Genomic DNA, 16,638 nt, shown 5'->3' on the forward strand with positions numbered 1-16,638 from the left:
AATTTTGTCAAAAGCCTTTCTGCATCTATTGAGATGATCATATGGTTTATCTCCTTCAATTTGTTAATAAGGTGTATCCCATTGATTGATTTGCATATATTGAAGAATCCTTGCATTCCTGGGATAAACCCCACTTGATCTTCATGTACCATCCTTTTAATGTGCTGTTGGATTCTGTTTGCTAATATTTTGTTGAGGATTTCTGCATCTGTGTTCATCAGTGATATTGTCCTGTAGTTTTCTTTTTGTGTGACATCTTTGTCTGGTTTGGGTATCAGGGTGATGGTGGCCTCGTAGAATGAGTTTGGGAGTGTTCCTCCCTCTGCTGTATTTTAGAAGACTTTGAGAAGGATAGGTGTTAGCTCTTCTCTAAATGTGTGATAGTATTCGCCTGTGAAGCCATCTGGTTCTGGACTTTTGTTTGTTGGAAGATTTTTTGTCACACTTTGAACTTCAGTGCTTGTGATTGGTCTGTTCATATTTTCTGTTTCTTCCTGGTTCACTCTTGGTACGTTGTACTTTTCTAAGCATTTGTCCATTTCTTTGAGGTTGTCCATTTTATTGGCATAGTGTTGCTTGTAGTAGTCTCTCATGATCCTTTGTATTTCTGCAGTGTCAGTTGTTACTGCTCCATTTTCATTTCTAATTCTGTTGATTTGAGTCTTCTCTCTTTTTTTCTTGATGAGTCTGGCTAATGGTTTATCAATTTTGTTTATCTCCTCAAAGAACCAGCTTTTACTTTTATTGCTCTTTGCTATTGTCTCCTTCATTTCTTTTTTATTTATTTCTGATCTGATCTTTATGATTTCTTTCCTTCTGCTAACTTTGGGGTTTTTTTTGTTCTTCTTTCTCTAATTGCTTTAGGTTTAAGGTTAGGTTGTTTATTTGAGATGTTTCTTGTTTCTTGAGGTAGCATTGTATTGCTATAAACTTCCCTCTTAGAACTGCTTTTGCTGCATCCCATAGGTTTTGGGTTGTCGTATTTTCATTGTCATTTACTTCTAGGTAGTTTTTTATTTCCTCTTGTATTTCTTCTGTGATCTCTTGGTTATTTCATCATGTATTCTTTAGCCTCCATGTGTTTGTATTTTTTACAGTTTTTTTTCTCTGTAATTGATATCTAGTCTCATAGTGTTGTGGTCGGAAAAGATGCTTGATACGATTTCAATTTTCTTAAATTTACTGAGGCTTGATTTGTGACCCCAGGTATGATCTATCCTGGGGAATGTTCCGTGTGCACTTGAGAATGTACTGTATTCTGTTGTATTTGGATGGAATGTCCTATAAATATCAGTTAAGTCCATCTTTAACTGATAAAGATGGACTTAACTGATATTAAAGCTTGTGTTTCCTTATTTATTTTCATTTTGGATGATCTGTTCGTTGGTGAAAGTGGGGTGTTAAAGTCCCATACTATGATTGTATTACTGTCGATTCCCCTTTTATGGCAGTTAGCATTTACCTTATGTTTTGAGGTGGTCCTATGTTGGGTGCATAAATATTTACAATTGTTTTATCTTCTTGGATTGATCCCTTGATCATTATGTAGTGTCCTTCTTTGTCTCTTGTAATAGTCTTTTATTTTAAAGTCTATTTTGTCTGATATAAGAATAGCTACTCCAGCTTTCTTTTGATTTCCGTTTGCATGGAATATCTTTTTCTATCCCCTCACTTTCAGTCTGTATGTGTCCCTAGGTCTGAAGTGGGTCTCTTGTAGATAGCATCTATACGGGTCTTGTTTTTGTATCCATCCAGACAGTGTATGTCTTTTGGTTGGAGCATTTAATACATTTACATTTAAGGTAATTATCGATACGTATGTTCCTATTACCATTTTAATTGTTTTGGGTTTGTTTTTGTAGGTCTTTTCCTTCTCTTGTATTTCCTGTCTAGGAAAGTTCCTTTAGCATTTGTTGTAAAGTGGGTTTGGTGGTGCTGAATTCTCTTAAGTTTTGCTTGTGTGTAAAGGTTTTAATTTCTCTGTTGAATCTGCATGAGATCCTTGCTGGGTTGAGTAATCTTGGTTGTACTTTTTTCCCTTTCCTCACTTTAAATATGTCCTGCCACTCCCTTCTGGCTTGCAGAGTTTCTGCTGAAAGATCAGCTGTTAACCTTATGGGAATTCCCTTGTAGGTTTTTGTTGCTTTTCCCTTGCTACTTTAAATATGTTTTCTTTGTTTTTAATTTTTGATAGTTTGATTAATGTGTGTCTTGGCGTGTTTATCCTAGGGTTTATCCTGAATGGGAATCTCTGCACTTCCTGGACCTTCCTGGGCTTGATTGACTAGTTTTCGACTATAATCTCTTCAAATATTTTCTCAGAACCTTTCTTTTTCTCTTCTTCTTCTGGGACCCCTATCATTTGAATGTAGGTGCATTTAATATTGTCCCAGAGGTCTCTGAGACTGTCCTCAATTCTTTTCATTCTTTTTTGTTTATTCTGCTCTGCGGCAGTTATTTCCACTATTCTATCTTCCAGGTCACTTACCTGTTCTTCTGCCTCAGTTATTCTGCTGTTGATTTCTTCTAGAGTATTTGTAATTTCATTTATTGTGTTGTTTATCATTGTTTGTTTTCTCTTTAGTTCTTCTAGATCCTTGTTAAATGTTTCTTGTGTTTTCTCCATTCTATTCCTGAGATTTTGGATCATCTTTACTATCATTACTCTGAATCCATTTTCAGGTAGACTTCCTATTTTCTCTTCATTTCTTTGGTCTGGTGGGTTTTTACCTTGCTCCTTCATCTGCTGCATATTTCTCTGTCCTCTCATTTTTTTTAACTTACTGTGTTTGGGGTCTACTTTTCGCAGGCTGCAGGTTCATGGTTCCTCTTATTTCTGGTGTCTACCCCCAGTGGGTTAGATTGGTTCAGTGGCTTGTGTAGGCTTTCTTGCAGGGGGACTGGTGCCTGTGTTCTGGTGGATGAGGCTGGATCTTGTCCTTCTGGTGGGCAGGGCCTTATCTGGTGGTGTATTTTGGGGTGTCTGTGAACTTAGTATGACTTTAGGCAGCCTCTCCGCTAATGTGTGGTGTTGTGTTCCTGTCTTGCTAGTTGTTCGGCATGGGGCATCCAGCACTGGAGCCTGCTGGCCGTTGTGTGGAGCTTGGTCTTAGTGTTGAGATGGAGACATCTAGGAGAGCTCTCGCTGATTAATATTACATGGGGCCAGGAGGTCTCTGGTGGTCCAACATCATGGACTCTTTGCCCTAAATCTTTTTCAAAAAACCTTGATTTCTTATATTTGTATTGACAAATATATTTGAATGGAAACATTTAATGTAAAACCTTAAAATAAAACTTTCTTTTAAATTGATAAGTGACTGGGACTGTTATTCAGAATCTTTGTGTCTCAAATTTTCTGTTTTTGGAAATTAATTACTTAGAATTTATTCTTTTAATTCTCACAATTTACATTAAGTTTGAAAATATCAGGGGATTTATAGCTACAGTAGGGATAACTAATAGATATATATCCACTGGCTTACGAAAAACTTTTAACTGTAACTCATCTTTGTTTTTGCTCAGATTTAGCAGATTTTTGTTAGTGGTCATTTATTAATGTTTCGAAGAGATAATTCATAGAAATTCATAATAATTGTTTGGGTCAGGGAAGCTCAACTTTCATGCCCTAAGGATAAACATTAAATGAGCTGTTGGGGGATTGTTTTATAATCATCCTTTCCTCATATTATGATATGGTTTTCCATGTAGTTAATTTACTAAATTAAGATCAACAAAATGTTCCTGAAATAAAATATACTCACCATCTTTCCCTATGAATACATACATTAAATGAGGTTCTGTTCATTCTGTTTTACCACCACTTCTAATTCCTATATCAAGCTTGCATAGTTGTTTAAGACATATTGTCTTCTGCTTTGTAGATGAAGAACATATGACAGAGAAAAATTATTATGGTTATTATTAATCAGTCATACACGCTTAAAACAACTTCTAGTTTACACTGTTTTAAGTAGATTATACCCCAATGCATGATGTGAGAGAAAGAGCATAGATTTTATAGTTAATAACTGTTTGAATCTGGGTTCCTCTGCTTATCATCTGTAGGCAGGTTACTTAATTTCTCTGATACTCTTTCCTAAAATGAAGATGATAATACTTCTGTGTTAAGTTGTTCTGAGAACTATAAGAGAAATCATACTAGGGCCATAGTACATGCTTGATAAAAATTTGTTCCTTTTCTCCCAGTTAAACTATTGTCTTTTCTTAATTAATTTAACAAGTAACAACTAACAACAATTAATTAATTTAATTTAATTAATTTACTTTAACAACTTCTATCCCCAAAGATTGAAACTTAGTTTCTTCATAAAAGAAATATTTATCAGCAGGAAGAGAAAAGGGCAAATTTGCCAGGCAACTTTTCCCAAATATGCAGTAATATTTGGGATCATTAATAAAACATTGGGAAAAAAAAAATTGGGTTTTTGACTCTGATTTCAGGTAATTAAAGCCAAATTCTAAACACCTGATTGTCACACTAATGTTCCTTTATTTCATTAAACTAATAGATTTCTATCACATGCCTACTTGTGTAATTGGCACTGTGCTGAGCAATGGGGGATATGGTAGTGAATAGAACAGCTCTGACATCTCTAGATGAGCTTCATGCACCTGTGGAATCCTTTATATTTTAAGTAGTAGCTCTTAGTTGTAATTAATGTGTGTATTTTCTGGGTAAGTACCATAGTTTCGATAGATTCTCAATGTGTCCTGTGACACGAGGGTATTTCAGTTAGCTTTAACTTGACATACTAGTACTGTTTTGGACAAATGTAGTGAACCGTTTTATCCATATAGGTCTCTCATTTTTTGAAGGTTGAATGCAAAAGCATTATGTTGTTATTCTTTCCTTTCCTGAAAGTTGAGATCTTAGTTGTCATTAAAATACATTAGGTACCCAAAATAATGTAGGGTATCATTTCATTTTGCACTGATGAGATTCTTCCTGGAGTATAGTATTTAGATTGGGATGCCAAACTCTAAGAAGAATTTTAATATAGTATAATGAGTTATTTATGAGGAGAACCACAAAGAAGATGATTTAATGAAATGAAAATACTTTATCTAGCAGAAATTTAGGGGAGATATAACTGTCTGTATACATTTAAAGAATTGACTTGTGTAAGAGTATTTCTTTCATGGGCTGAGCCAGCAGCAGTGGATACAAATTATGGGGTAGTAGAACTGAGCTTATAGAAGTGAGAACATTTGCTCTTCCTATATTGCAGAGAAATAATTATCTTAAGGCTGACAGATACTGTTAAAAATATTTTCTAAACTTGCAGGTTTATGTTAAGTAGAGTTTATGAGGAGGCAGTCATCTTTTTAGCAAGAAATACCTTTAGAAATTGAGGTAGTAAGTTAAGAGAAGTAAAGCAAATAGAATTTTGACTTTTTAATTTAATAGATTGCACTTGGGTGTTTTTCTTTACTAGTGAATATTATTTTTTACTAGTGAAATAAAAAGCCTACTTCTCTTGTTTAAAGCTGTTTGTTTAAAGTAAAACTTAGTTTCTCAGAAATTTTGGTGTTGGAAACACGTTTCTGCCTAATCACTAAAAGAAAACAATGTAACAAAAATTATCTAGTATTTAGAATTCTGTTTTTTTAAGCTGTAACTCTTCTTAATGATTGATAAATGTATAAATTAACTGAACTTTGCAATGTAAAAATCAAATGGAATATTTCTTCAAAAAAATAGGAATCCATCAAAAAAGAGAGGATTTTATATATTTGATCGTCTGAAAATCGAATACCTAGAAACATACGGTGTCTGCTCTCAGACCACGATGAAGTTAAACTAGAAATCAATAACAGAAAGATAACTGTAAAATCCCCGGATAGTTGGACATTAAACAGTACACTTCTAAATAACACATGGGTCAAAAAAAATCTCAAGAGGATATTTTAAAATATTTTGAATTAAATGAAAATAAGCACGCAAATTACCAAAATTTGCAGTTGAAAGTTTGCAGCGAAAACAGTGGTTAGAGGGAAATTTATAGTACTGAATATATATGTATAAAGCAAAGGCTAGTTCTTTGAAAAGATCAATAAAATTTATGAGCCTCTAGCCAGGCTAAGAAAACAAAGAAAGGTGACACAGATTACTAATATCAGAAATGAAAAAGAGGACATCACTGTATATCCCATGGACATTAAAAGGATAATAAAGGAATGCTGTGAATAACTCGATTCCCACAGATTTGATAACCTAGATGAAATGGACCAATTACTTGAAAGGGACAATCTGCTAAGTCTCACAACAGAAGAATAGATAATATGCACAAGTCTCTATGAAAGAAATTGGATTGATAATTAACCTTCTAAAACGGAACACCAGGCTCAGATGGGTTCAGTAGTGAATTCTAACAAACATTTACGGAGGAAATTATACCAATTTTCTTCAGTCTTTTTCAGAAGATAGAAGGAGAGAGAATAATTCCTAACTAATTATATGAGGCCAGCATTACCTTAATACGCAAACCAGACAAAGATATTATAAAAAAAGAAAATTATAGGCCAATATCTCTCATGAACATAAAGACAAATTTTCGAAAAATATTAGCAAATTAAATCCAACAATGCATAAAAAGTATAATACACCATGACCAAGTGGGATTTATCCCGGGTATAAAAGGCTGGTTCAATATTTGAAAATGAGTTTTCACACATCACCAGGTTAAAGAAGAAAATATCACATGATCATGTCAATACATACAGAAAAATCATTTGATAAAATTCAACACCCTTACATGATTAAAACTCTCAGTAAAGTAGGAAGAGATGGAAACTTCCTTGATTAAAAAATATATATATATGGGAATTCCTGGCGTCCAGTGGTTAGGACTCTGCAGTTCCACTGCTGGGGCCCCGGGTTCCATCCCTGGATGGGGAACTAAGATCCCACGAGCCATGCAACGCGGCCAAAAAAAACCCAAAAAACAAACTGATTGGCTATGGAGGCAGAGAATAAATCCTATACAAAATTGGAGGATTTCCAGTACTTGGCTTTCAACAAAAGTGAAGGAGCATCTAATAGATTTGTTAGCTGAATATTTAATTAAAATTATTTTTAAAAATCTACAAAAACTTACACGTAACATCTATTTAATGAGGAGAAACTTGAAGTTTTTCCCACTAAGATCAGGAACAATGCAAGGGTATCTGCTCTCTTCATTCCTTTTCAACATCATACTGGAAGTTCTAAGTAATGCAGTAAGATAAGAAAAGGAAATAAGAGATACACAGATTGAGAAGGGAGAAATAAAACTGTCGTTTTTTGCCAATGACATCATTTTCTATGTAGAAAATCTGAAAGAATCAACCAAAAAATCTCCTGGAACTAACTCGTGATTATAGCAGTGTTGCAGGATAAAATGTTAATACACAAATGTCAATCACTTTCTTATATGCCATCAGTGAATGTGTAGAATCTGAATTTAAAAACATAGTAGTACCTTTACATTAGCTCCCCTAAAACTGAAATACCTAGGTATAAATCTAACGAAATATGAAAAAATGTATATGAGGAAAACAAAACTAATGAAAGAAAGAAGGAAGAATCAATAAATGGAGAGCTATTCCATGTTCATGGACAAGAACACTTAACTATTGTCAAGATGTCACTTCTTCCCAACTTAATCTGTAGATTTCACTGCAATCCCAATCAAAATCCCAGCAACTTATTTGTGGATATCAACAAACTGACTCTAAAATTTATAAGCAAAAGACCTAGAATACACAGTGTTGTAAAAGAACAAAGTTGAAGTACTGACAGTACCTGAGTCCATGACTTACTATAAAACTATCATAATGAAGAGAGTGTGGTATTGGCAAGAGAATAGACAAGTAGATCAGTGGGACAGAATAAAGAGCACTGAAATAGACACACATAAATATAGTTAACTTGTGTATGACAAAGGAGCAAAGGCAATACAGTGGAGAAAAGATAGTCTTTACAAATGCTGCTGGCACAACTGGACATTCACATGCAAAAAATTGAATCTAGACACAGACCTTTACAACCTTTACAAAAATTAACTCAAAATGAATCACAGACCTACATGTAAAATGCAAAACTATAAAACTCCAAGAAGATAACATAGAAGAAAATCTAGATTACCTCAGGTTTGATGATAACTTTTTTGATGCAATACCAAAGGTGCAATCCATGAAAGAAAGAATTGATATTCTGGACTTTGTTAAAATTTTAAAATTTTCTGCTCTGTGAAAGACAGTGTCAACATAATGCAACTATAAGCCACAGAATGGCAGAAAATAATTTATAAAAGACATATCTGATAGAGGACTGTTATTCAAAATATACAAAAAACTCTTCAAGTCCAACAGTAAGAAAACAAACAACCTGATTTATAATGGGCCAAAGACCTTATCAGACAGATGGCAAATCATTACAGGAAAAGATGTACCATGTCCTATTTCATCAGGGAAATGTAAATTAAGACAGCAGTGAGGTATTACTAGACACCTATTACAGTGGCCAGAATCAAGAACACTGATAACACCAAATGCTGGTGAGAATGTGGAGCAATAGGAACTTTGATTCATCGCTGATGGGAATGCAAAATGGCACAGCCACTTTGGAAGACAGTTTGCTGGCTTCTTACAAAACTAAACATTACCATATGATCCAGCAATCGTCTTCCTCGGTATTTGCCCAAAGAAGTTGAAGACTTACATCTATACAAAAACCTGCACATGAATGTTTATAGCACCTTTACTCAAAACTTGGCAAAACTTGAGAGCAACTAAGAATGTCCTTCAGTAGGTGAATGGATAAACTGAGGTGTATCCAGACAATGGTATATTGTCTAAAACAAAACAAATGAGCTGTCAAGCCACGAACAGACACGGAGGTTAAATCATATTAATAAAAGAAAGAGGGCCTTCCCTGGTGGCGCAGCGGTTGAGTCTGCCTGCCAATGCAGGGGACACGGGTTCGAGCCCTGGTCTGGGAAAATCCCACATGCCACGGAGCAACTAGGCCCGTGAGCCACAACTACTGAGCCTGCACGTCTGGAGCCTGTGCTCCACAACGAGAGGCCGCGATAGTGAGAGGCCCGCGCACCGCGATGAAGAGTGGCCCCCGCTCGCCACAACTAGAGAGAGCCCTCGCACAGAAGCGAAGACCCAACACAGCTAAAAATAAATAAATTAATTAATTAACTAATTAAAAAAAAAAAGAAAGAAGGCAGTCTGAAATTAACTGTATGATTTCAACTATATGACATTCTGGAAGACATAAAACTATGGAGAAAGTAAAAAGAACAGTGGTTGTCAGGGTTTAGAGAGGAATGAGGGATGAATCGGTGAAGCACAGAGAATTTTTAGAGCAGTAAAACTACTCTGTCTGATACTATTGTAATGATGGGTGAGTGTTGGTATATATATGTCCAGACTCGTAGAATGTACCACACTAAGGGTAACCGTAATGTGAACTACGGACTCTGGGTGGTAGTTATGTGTCAGGATAGGTTCATCAATTCTAACAAACATACTTTTAAGAATGGAGGAAGCTGTGCATTGGCATGGAATACATGTGAAATCTCTGTACCTTCTCAATTTTGCTTAGACCCTAAAACTGCTCTTAAAAAATTAAGTTCTTAAGTTTTTTTAAAATTTAATGCTATAACATCATAGTTTTAAAACTTCTGCCATTTCCATTTCTGTTTGTGTAAAATTTATTATATAAGTATATATGAGATGGATAGATAGGAAGTGGTTAACTGAAATATAATTGTATTTTAAGTTTGAACAATTAGATTTAGTAAGTTACTTACAAAATAGTAAAAATCGTTCAAGTTTCATTGAACCAACATTGCCAACATTGGCAATGAAATTGCCAACATTTGAACATTTTAACCTAGAAAACTGGCAGTTGTGTATGGCTTAACCAAGTATTATATTTCAAAAACAAAAATGTTTGAGCTCTAGCTAGTGTCCCACTCATTTCAACTAATGTTCAAAACATAATTGATGTGAAAGAATAGTATTTGTTATAGTTATTTCATCACTACTTTAGTCCTCAATGAAAGAGGATAAAGTACAGAAAAATATTTTCTATGTCTGATGAAATAACATGCTATAAGTGATATTAATTTATGCTAGGGGATATGTCAAGCAATTTTCTTTAGGAATGTAAAAGACGAGCAAAAAATATGAATACCATGAAGTGGTAGTTATTGGTTATTAATGATCAGAGAATTTTAGCACATCTTAGACCAGACTTCATTAGGCGATTCTTCAAAATCAGAAAGGGACTGCTGAAAGTGCTTTTATACTAGGTCTGCTAAGAAAGATAAAGTTTTATGCAGACTGTTGAACAGTTTCTTTGTAAAGAATATACGGCCCATATTCACATGAAAAAGTGTTTGATACCACTATTCATCAGAGAATTCCCAATTTAAACCATAATGCGATACTACGTTACCTCCACTAGAATGACTAAAATGAAAATGACTTACAGTACCAAATGTTAGCAAGAATGTGGACCAACTGGAACTCTTAAACACCTTGCTGGTGGGAATGTAAAATGGTATAACCACTTACACTTAAGCCATTTGTTCGAATGTTAAACAAACTGTTACCCCATAACCCAGTGATTTCACTCCTAGGTATTTATCTTAGAGAAATGAAACCAAATGTTTACAAAACACCTTGTGTAATAATGTTCATAGCATCTTTGTTCATAATAGTCCCCATATATGGATTATTACTAGGCAATAAAAAGAAATGACCTATAATGCATGCAACTCTATGGATTTGTCTCAAAGGCATTATCGTGTGTGAGAAGCCAAAAAGTACATACTGTTTTATTCCATTTAAGTTCTGGAATTAACCAAACTGATCTATGGTTACAGTGTTCAAAACCGTAATTCATTTTCGCTTTTGGTGGAGGAGAGGGATTGAGTAGGAAACAGGGCAGGGGGGAATTTTCTGGGGTGATGTGTAATATTCCTTATCTTGATGGAGGTGTGGATTATACAGATGTATGCATTTGTCAAAACTGATTAACTGAACACCTAAGATCTGTTCATTTCAATGGATGTCAATTATACCTCAATAAAAATATTTTAAGTATTGATAGTGGTTTGACAATCATTTTCAAAGAGCTGATTTCTAAATAGTATACAGAGTTTTCATGAACCCATAATTAGAAAATCTGTCAAGACATTTCTGCTGCTAATATAGCACAGTGATTGAAAAGATGGTCTCTGAAGTCAGACTGTCTATAATTTAGTTTTGCCTTCAATATGTACTAACTGTGACCATAAGCAAATTACTGTACCTTTCTGCATGTTCTCACTTTCCTAGTCTTATAAAATGGTACCTATTTAATAGGTACTTATAAAATAGTACCTATTTAATCAGATTATATTGGAATTATATGAATTAATTCATGTAATGCTTCTGGAGTAATTCCTGGAGCATAGTGATCACTCACTAATGTTAACCTCTGTTATTAATATACTGCTGTTGATATCACTCATTAATACCTTCCTTCAGTTTCTTGGCCCCCTTAAGGAATACTGTCATACTCAATTATCTTCCTTTTTGTCTACTCAGTAATTTGGACTTACATGAAAAAGATTATTGGTAAACCTTGGAATCATATATTACAGGTGTTTGCTAAAGACTTGCTGTATAACTAACTGTCCTGTGCTGTGGAGGTACAAAGACATGATTCCATTCCTAAGCTCTCCATATCGTGGGAGAAAGATACAGGGAAGTAGTAAATGGTAATATAATGTCATAAATGTGATCTGTGATGGAGATCACTCCAGTGTGCTATGGAGGAACCAGATACCTAACCCATACTTGGCAGAAGATGATACCTATGCTTGGCTGTGTTTTTGTTTTGTCTTTTTTTTTTTTTAATTGAATTGGGCTATCAGGTCAATTGCTTCTGAACGGTTTATCCCTACCACTAATTCTAACTCTGAACATCCCTTAGACTAAGAAAAATCATATTCCACATTATAATAATTAGAATGATATGTTCTACTTCACTCAAGTCTAGATTAACTTTAGGTACAGATAGTTAAGAATCCATTAAGTCAAAGTCAGTCAATCTGCCCATAACTTGAGCTTCCAGCCTTTCCACTTCCATGTTTCTCCCATCAGTTAATAGCATCCATGTTTGCTTGGATCCAAAACTTGAGAGGCACATCATTAACTTTTCTTTTTCTCTCACTTCCCAACCATTCTTGCAGCAAATCCAGTCAGCTCTCTATGCAAAATGTATCCAGTGTTTAAACGTTCCTCATTCCTTTCATAACTACATTCTTGTCCAAGTCACCATCACTTTTTAAAAATATAATTTAGTGATTTTTAGTATATTCTCAAGGTTGTGTAGCTATCGCCACTATCTAACTCCAGGGCATTTTCCTCACCCCACAAAGAAACCCCATACCCTGTACGTTAGCATTTACTCACCATTTTCCCTTTCCCCAGCCCACGGCAGCTGCCAGTCTACTTTCTGTTTCCCTAAGTTGCCTTTCCAGACACTGTATATACATAGAATCATACAATATGTGGCCTTCGTGTCTGGCTTCTTTCAGATAGCATAATATTTTCAAGGTTCATCTATGTAGTAAGAATCAGTACTACATTCCTTTTTATGGCTAAATAATATTCCCCCTTGTATGGATATACCACGTTTATCCATTCTATGTTTGTCTTTGAAATAATGATTGGAGTTAGTCTGAAACGCACTTTGGGCTGAAGAGAACAGAAATGTAAACACCTGAGATCATAAGAGAACATGGCATTTTGGAGGAATATTTCTGATTTAATATGCCTCAGTGAAGAAATGTTTTAAAGAAAAGAAAACAATGGAGAGAGGGAGGGCAAAACGACTAAACTGTTGTTAGAATCCACAGTCTACTTTAAAAGGTCCTGTAGGGAACTCCCTGGTGGCACAGTGGTTAAGACTCCATGCTCCCAATGCAGGGGGCCCGGGTTCAATCCCTGGTCTGGGAATTAGATCCCACATGCATGTCGCAACTAAGAGTTCACATGCCACAACTAAGGAGCCTGCCTGCCGCAACTAAGACCTGACGCAACCAAATAAATAAATATCTTGGTCCTGTAGAGGACCAGATGGCTTCACAGGAGAATTCTACCAAACCTTTTGTTTGTTTGTTTTAATTATTTTTTTTATTGTAGTATAGTTGATTTACAGTGTTGTGTTACTTTCTGCTGTACAGCAAAGTGAGTCAGTTATGAATTCTACCAAACCTTTAGAGAAGTGTTAACACATCCTTCTGAAACTATTCCAAAACATTGCAGAGGAAGGAACACTTCCACACTCATTCTATGAGGCCAACATCACCCTGATATGAAAACTGGACAAAGATATCATAAAAAAAGAAAATTACAGGCCAATATCACTGATGAACATAGATGCAAAAATCCTCAAGCAAATACTAGCAAACCGAATCCAGTAATACATTAAAAGGGGACTTCTCTGGCCCAGTGGTTAAGACTCCACATTTATACTGCTGGGGGTGCGGGTTCGATCCCTGGTCAGGGAACTAATAAAATGTCACATGCCATGTGGCGCAGCCAAAAAGAAAAACTCAAAACGTTAAAAGGATCATACACTGTGATCAAATGGCATTGATCTCAGGGATGCAAGGATTTCTCAATATCTGCAAATCAGTGTGATATACCACATTAACAAATTGAAGAATAAAAACCATATAATCATCTCAATAGATGCAGAAAGCTTTTGATAAAATTCAACGTCCATTTATGATAAAAACACTCCAGAAAGTGGGCATAGAAGGAACGTACCTCAACATCATAAAGGCTGTATATGACAAACGCACAGCTAACATCATACTCTATGGTGAAAAGCTATAAGTATTTCCTCTAAGATCAGGAACAAGACAAAGATCCCCACTCTCACCACTTTTATTCAACATAGTTTTGGAAGTCCTAGCCACAGCAATCAGAGAAGAAAAGGAAATTTAAAAATCCAAATTGGAAAGGAGGAAACTGCCTTAAACTGCCACTGTTTGCAGATGACATGGTGCTGTACATAGAAAATCCTAAAGACGCTACCAGAAAACTACTAGAGTTCAGCAGTGAATTTGGAAAAGTTGCAGGAAACAAAATTAACATACATGGATCTGTTGTGGTTTACATATATTTATACACACACACACACATACACATATATATGCACAATGGAATGCTACTCAGTCTTAAAAGAAAGAAATTTTGCCATTTGCCGTAACATGGATGGACTTGGAGGGCATTATGCTAAGTGAAATAAGTCAGACAGAGAAATACAAATACTTTACGATATCACTAACGTGGAATCTAAAAAATACAACAGACTAGTGAATAAAACAAAATATAGGCAGACTCACAGATATAGGGAACAAACTAGTGGTTACCAGTGGGAGGGGGAGGTACAGACTGTTGGGTGTAAGATAGACTCAAGAATGTATTGTACAACATGGGGAGTATAGCCAGTATTTCGTAATAACTGTAAATGGAAAGTAACCTTTAAAAATTGTACTAAAAATAAAAGGTCCTGTAAGAAGAAATTTGGATATAATTTTAATATATGTATATTTATTAAAATATCCTCTAGTTCTAATTTAGGGTTTTTAAAAAATTATTTAGCATACTAAATCTAATTGTAAGATCGAAACAGGAGAAATCCAGATGGGTAGTTTTCTGTTTTCATATAATAATGGCTATTTTAGGTTTGCATTTTAATACAGTAGTCAGGTTAAAAGCCTTTAGGGGAGTTTTTAATTAATTTTTCTGCTAAATTTTTTTGTTGCTTAGAGTAGTGGAAGTAATTGACATGGATTTTCTAGCAATATTGGCACTCTTCTAATGTTCAGCAGCTTTTAAAAATAGGTATAGTGAAATACTTCAATATTTTTTTCAGTTCCCAGCATGACCTCAAAAAGTAACAAATGGGTTGAGGTCATGCAGTTCCCAGCATGACCTCAAAAAATAACAAATGGAATTCTCAGTGAAACATCATAGTAATAACATTAAGTGGATAGAGGCTTAGGTTAGAATCAGGTTGGTCTAATGAAGTTCAGAGATAGAAACTTAGCCAAAAATTAATTTATTTAACATATCTAGGTTTTAATTTTCCTTTTTTGTAAAGTGGATGTAGTACCAGACATGATCTTGAAAGTGCATCTAATCTGACCTTCTACTATTAGATAATTAAAATTCTAAAACTATTCATTTTATCGTATATGCTAATGTGATAGTTATAATATATATAAACATGTATTCATTCCCATGCACAATATTTATAATATGTATAAACCTGTGTTCATTGTCATACACAATGACAAAATGGTTGTCATTTTAATTTCTGAAAGATGTCAGTCACTGGCAATTTTATTACTTTCTTTGGAAGACAATTTAATAATACTTGAGAGAATCCAGTCTTTTATAGATAAGGAAACTCAGGGCTAATGAAGATATATGACCTGTCCAGGGGTACATTGCCATTTAGTTTAGGAACAGGGATTCTATTCATTCATTAAACATCTTTTTAGAGCCTACTTCATAAGGCAGCTAGGTGGGATGGAGGTGGAATCGGACACAGAGGTGGAAACAGAGGATAGAGGACATACGTGGCATGACAGATAAGAAAACAAGTAGTTTCATCTTAATACTAACTACGTAGAATTAGAGGTGCATGCACAGTGCTTTGATGACACAGATGGGAAGATCATGGTGCTGTTTAATTAACTTAGTGGCAGATCTAGAACTAAGTTTCTCAACTCTTAGTCCAGGGTTTCCTTTTTATTTTCACTGTTACACCCTGTTTATCTGAGCAGGAAAATATTTAAATTAGTTTTCTTGTTTGTAAGTGGCATTAAAATTGACCATACTACACCTGCGGATTTGGTAGTAAAAACAGATGATTTGTAGATTGGTATCTTATTTATTTGGAATTTTCTTGTATTTTTTATTCAAAATGAATTCCCTTCCTGTAGTTGTAAACTCTAATTGACAAAGCAGCATCCATAACCTAAATTTTGGGGTTTTTGAACTGTGTTAGTAGACTTCCATAGCAGTTTCAAATATTATTCTCTATGTAGGTGGAAAAGAGTTCTTATTCCCAAATGAATCAAAAACTTGAATCATTTAGTTTAAAAAAAATTCTTCTTCAAGCAAGGTTTCCGTTGATTTTGTACTCCCTAGACATTGCATAGTATTTAAAAAAATTATCAAAATTTGCTTTTTGTTTAATTTTTGTTCCTACTGTTCTTTTTTAACCAAAGACATTTGCATTGCCATTCAAATCAATAGAATAGTCTTAAGATTCCTCTTTGGGGAAGAGTTTATTTTAATATGTATTCAATCCTAAGTAAGTAATTTTAAAATTTAAGGTTAATTAGGGTTAGCTGTACTAGTGTTTTGGATGTTCTTTTTTTTTTTATTATTTTTATTTATTTATTTATTTATTTATTTATTTTTAATTTATGGCTATGTTGGGTCTTCGTTTCTGTGCGAGGGCTTTCTCTAGTTGTGGCAAGTGGGAGCCACTCTTCATCGCTGTGCGCGGGCCTCTCACTATCGCGGCCTCTCTTGTTGCGG

General features: G+C 34.7%; 1 protein-coding gene and 1 long non-coding RNA gene across 2 annotated transcripts in view; one reads left to right on the top strand and one right to left on the bottom strand.

Moving 5' to 3' along the window:
• RSF1 (remodeling and spacing factor 1) overlaps positions 1–16,638 on the top strand; it is a 186,384-nt gene that overhangs the window by 116,525 nt on the left and 53,221 nt on the right. The gene's annotated exons all lie outside the window — the stretch shown is intronic.
• The window catches only part of LOC118898933, a 94,212-nt gene that overhangs the window by 15,143 nt on the left and 62,431 nt on the right, over positions 1–16,638 (bottom strand). The gene's annotated exons all lie outside the window — the stretch shown is intronic.

This window comes from Balaenoptera musculus, chromosome 8 (genome assembly GCF_009873245.2).
Source record: "Balaenoptera musculus isolate JJ_BM4_2016_0621 chromosome 8, mBalMus1.pri.v3, whole genome shotgun sequence".
NCBI lineage: Eukaryota > Metazoa > Chordata > Mammalia > Artiodactyla > Balaenopteridae > Balaenoptera > Balaenoptera musculus.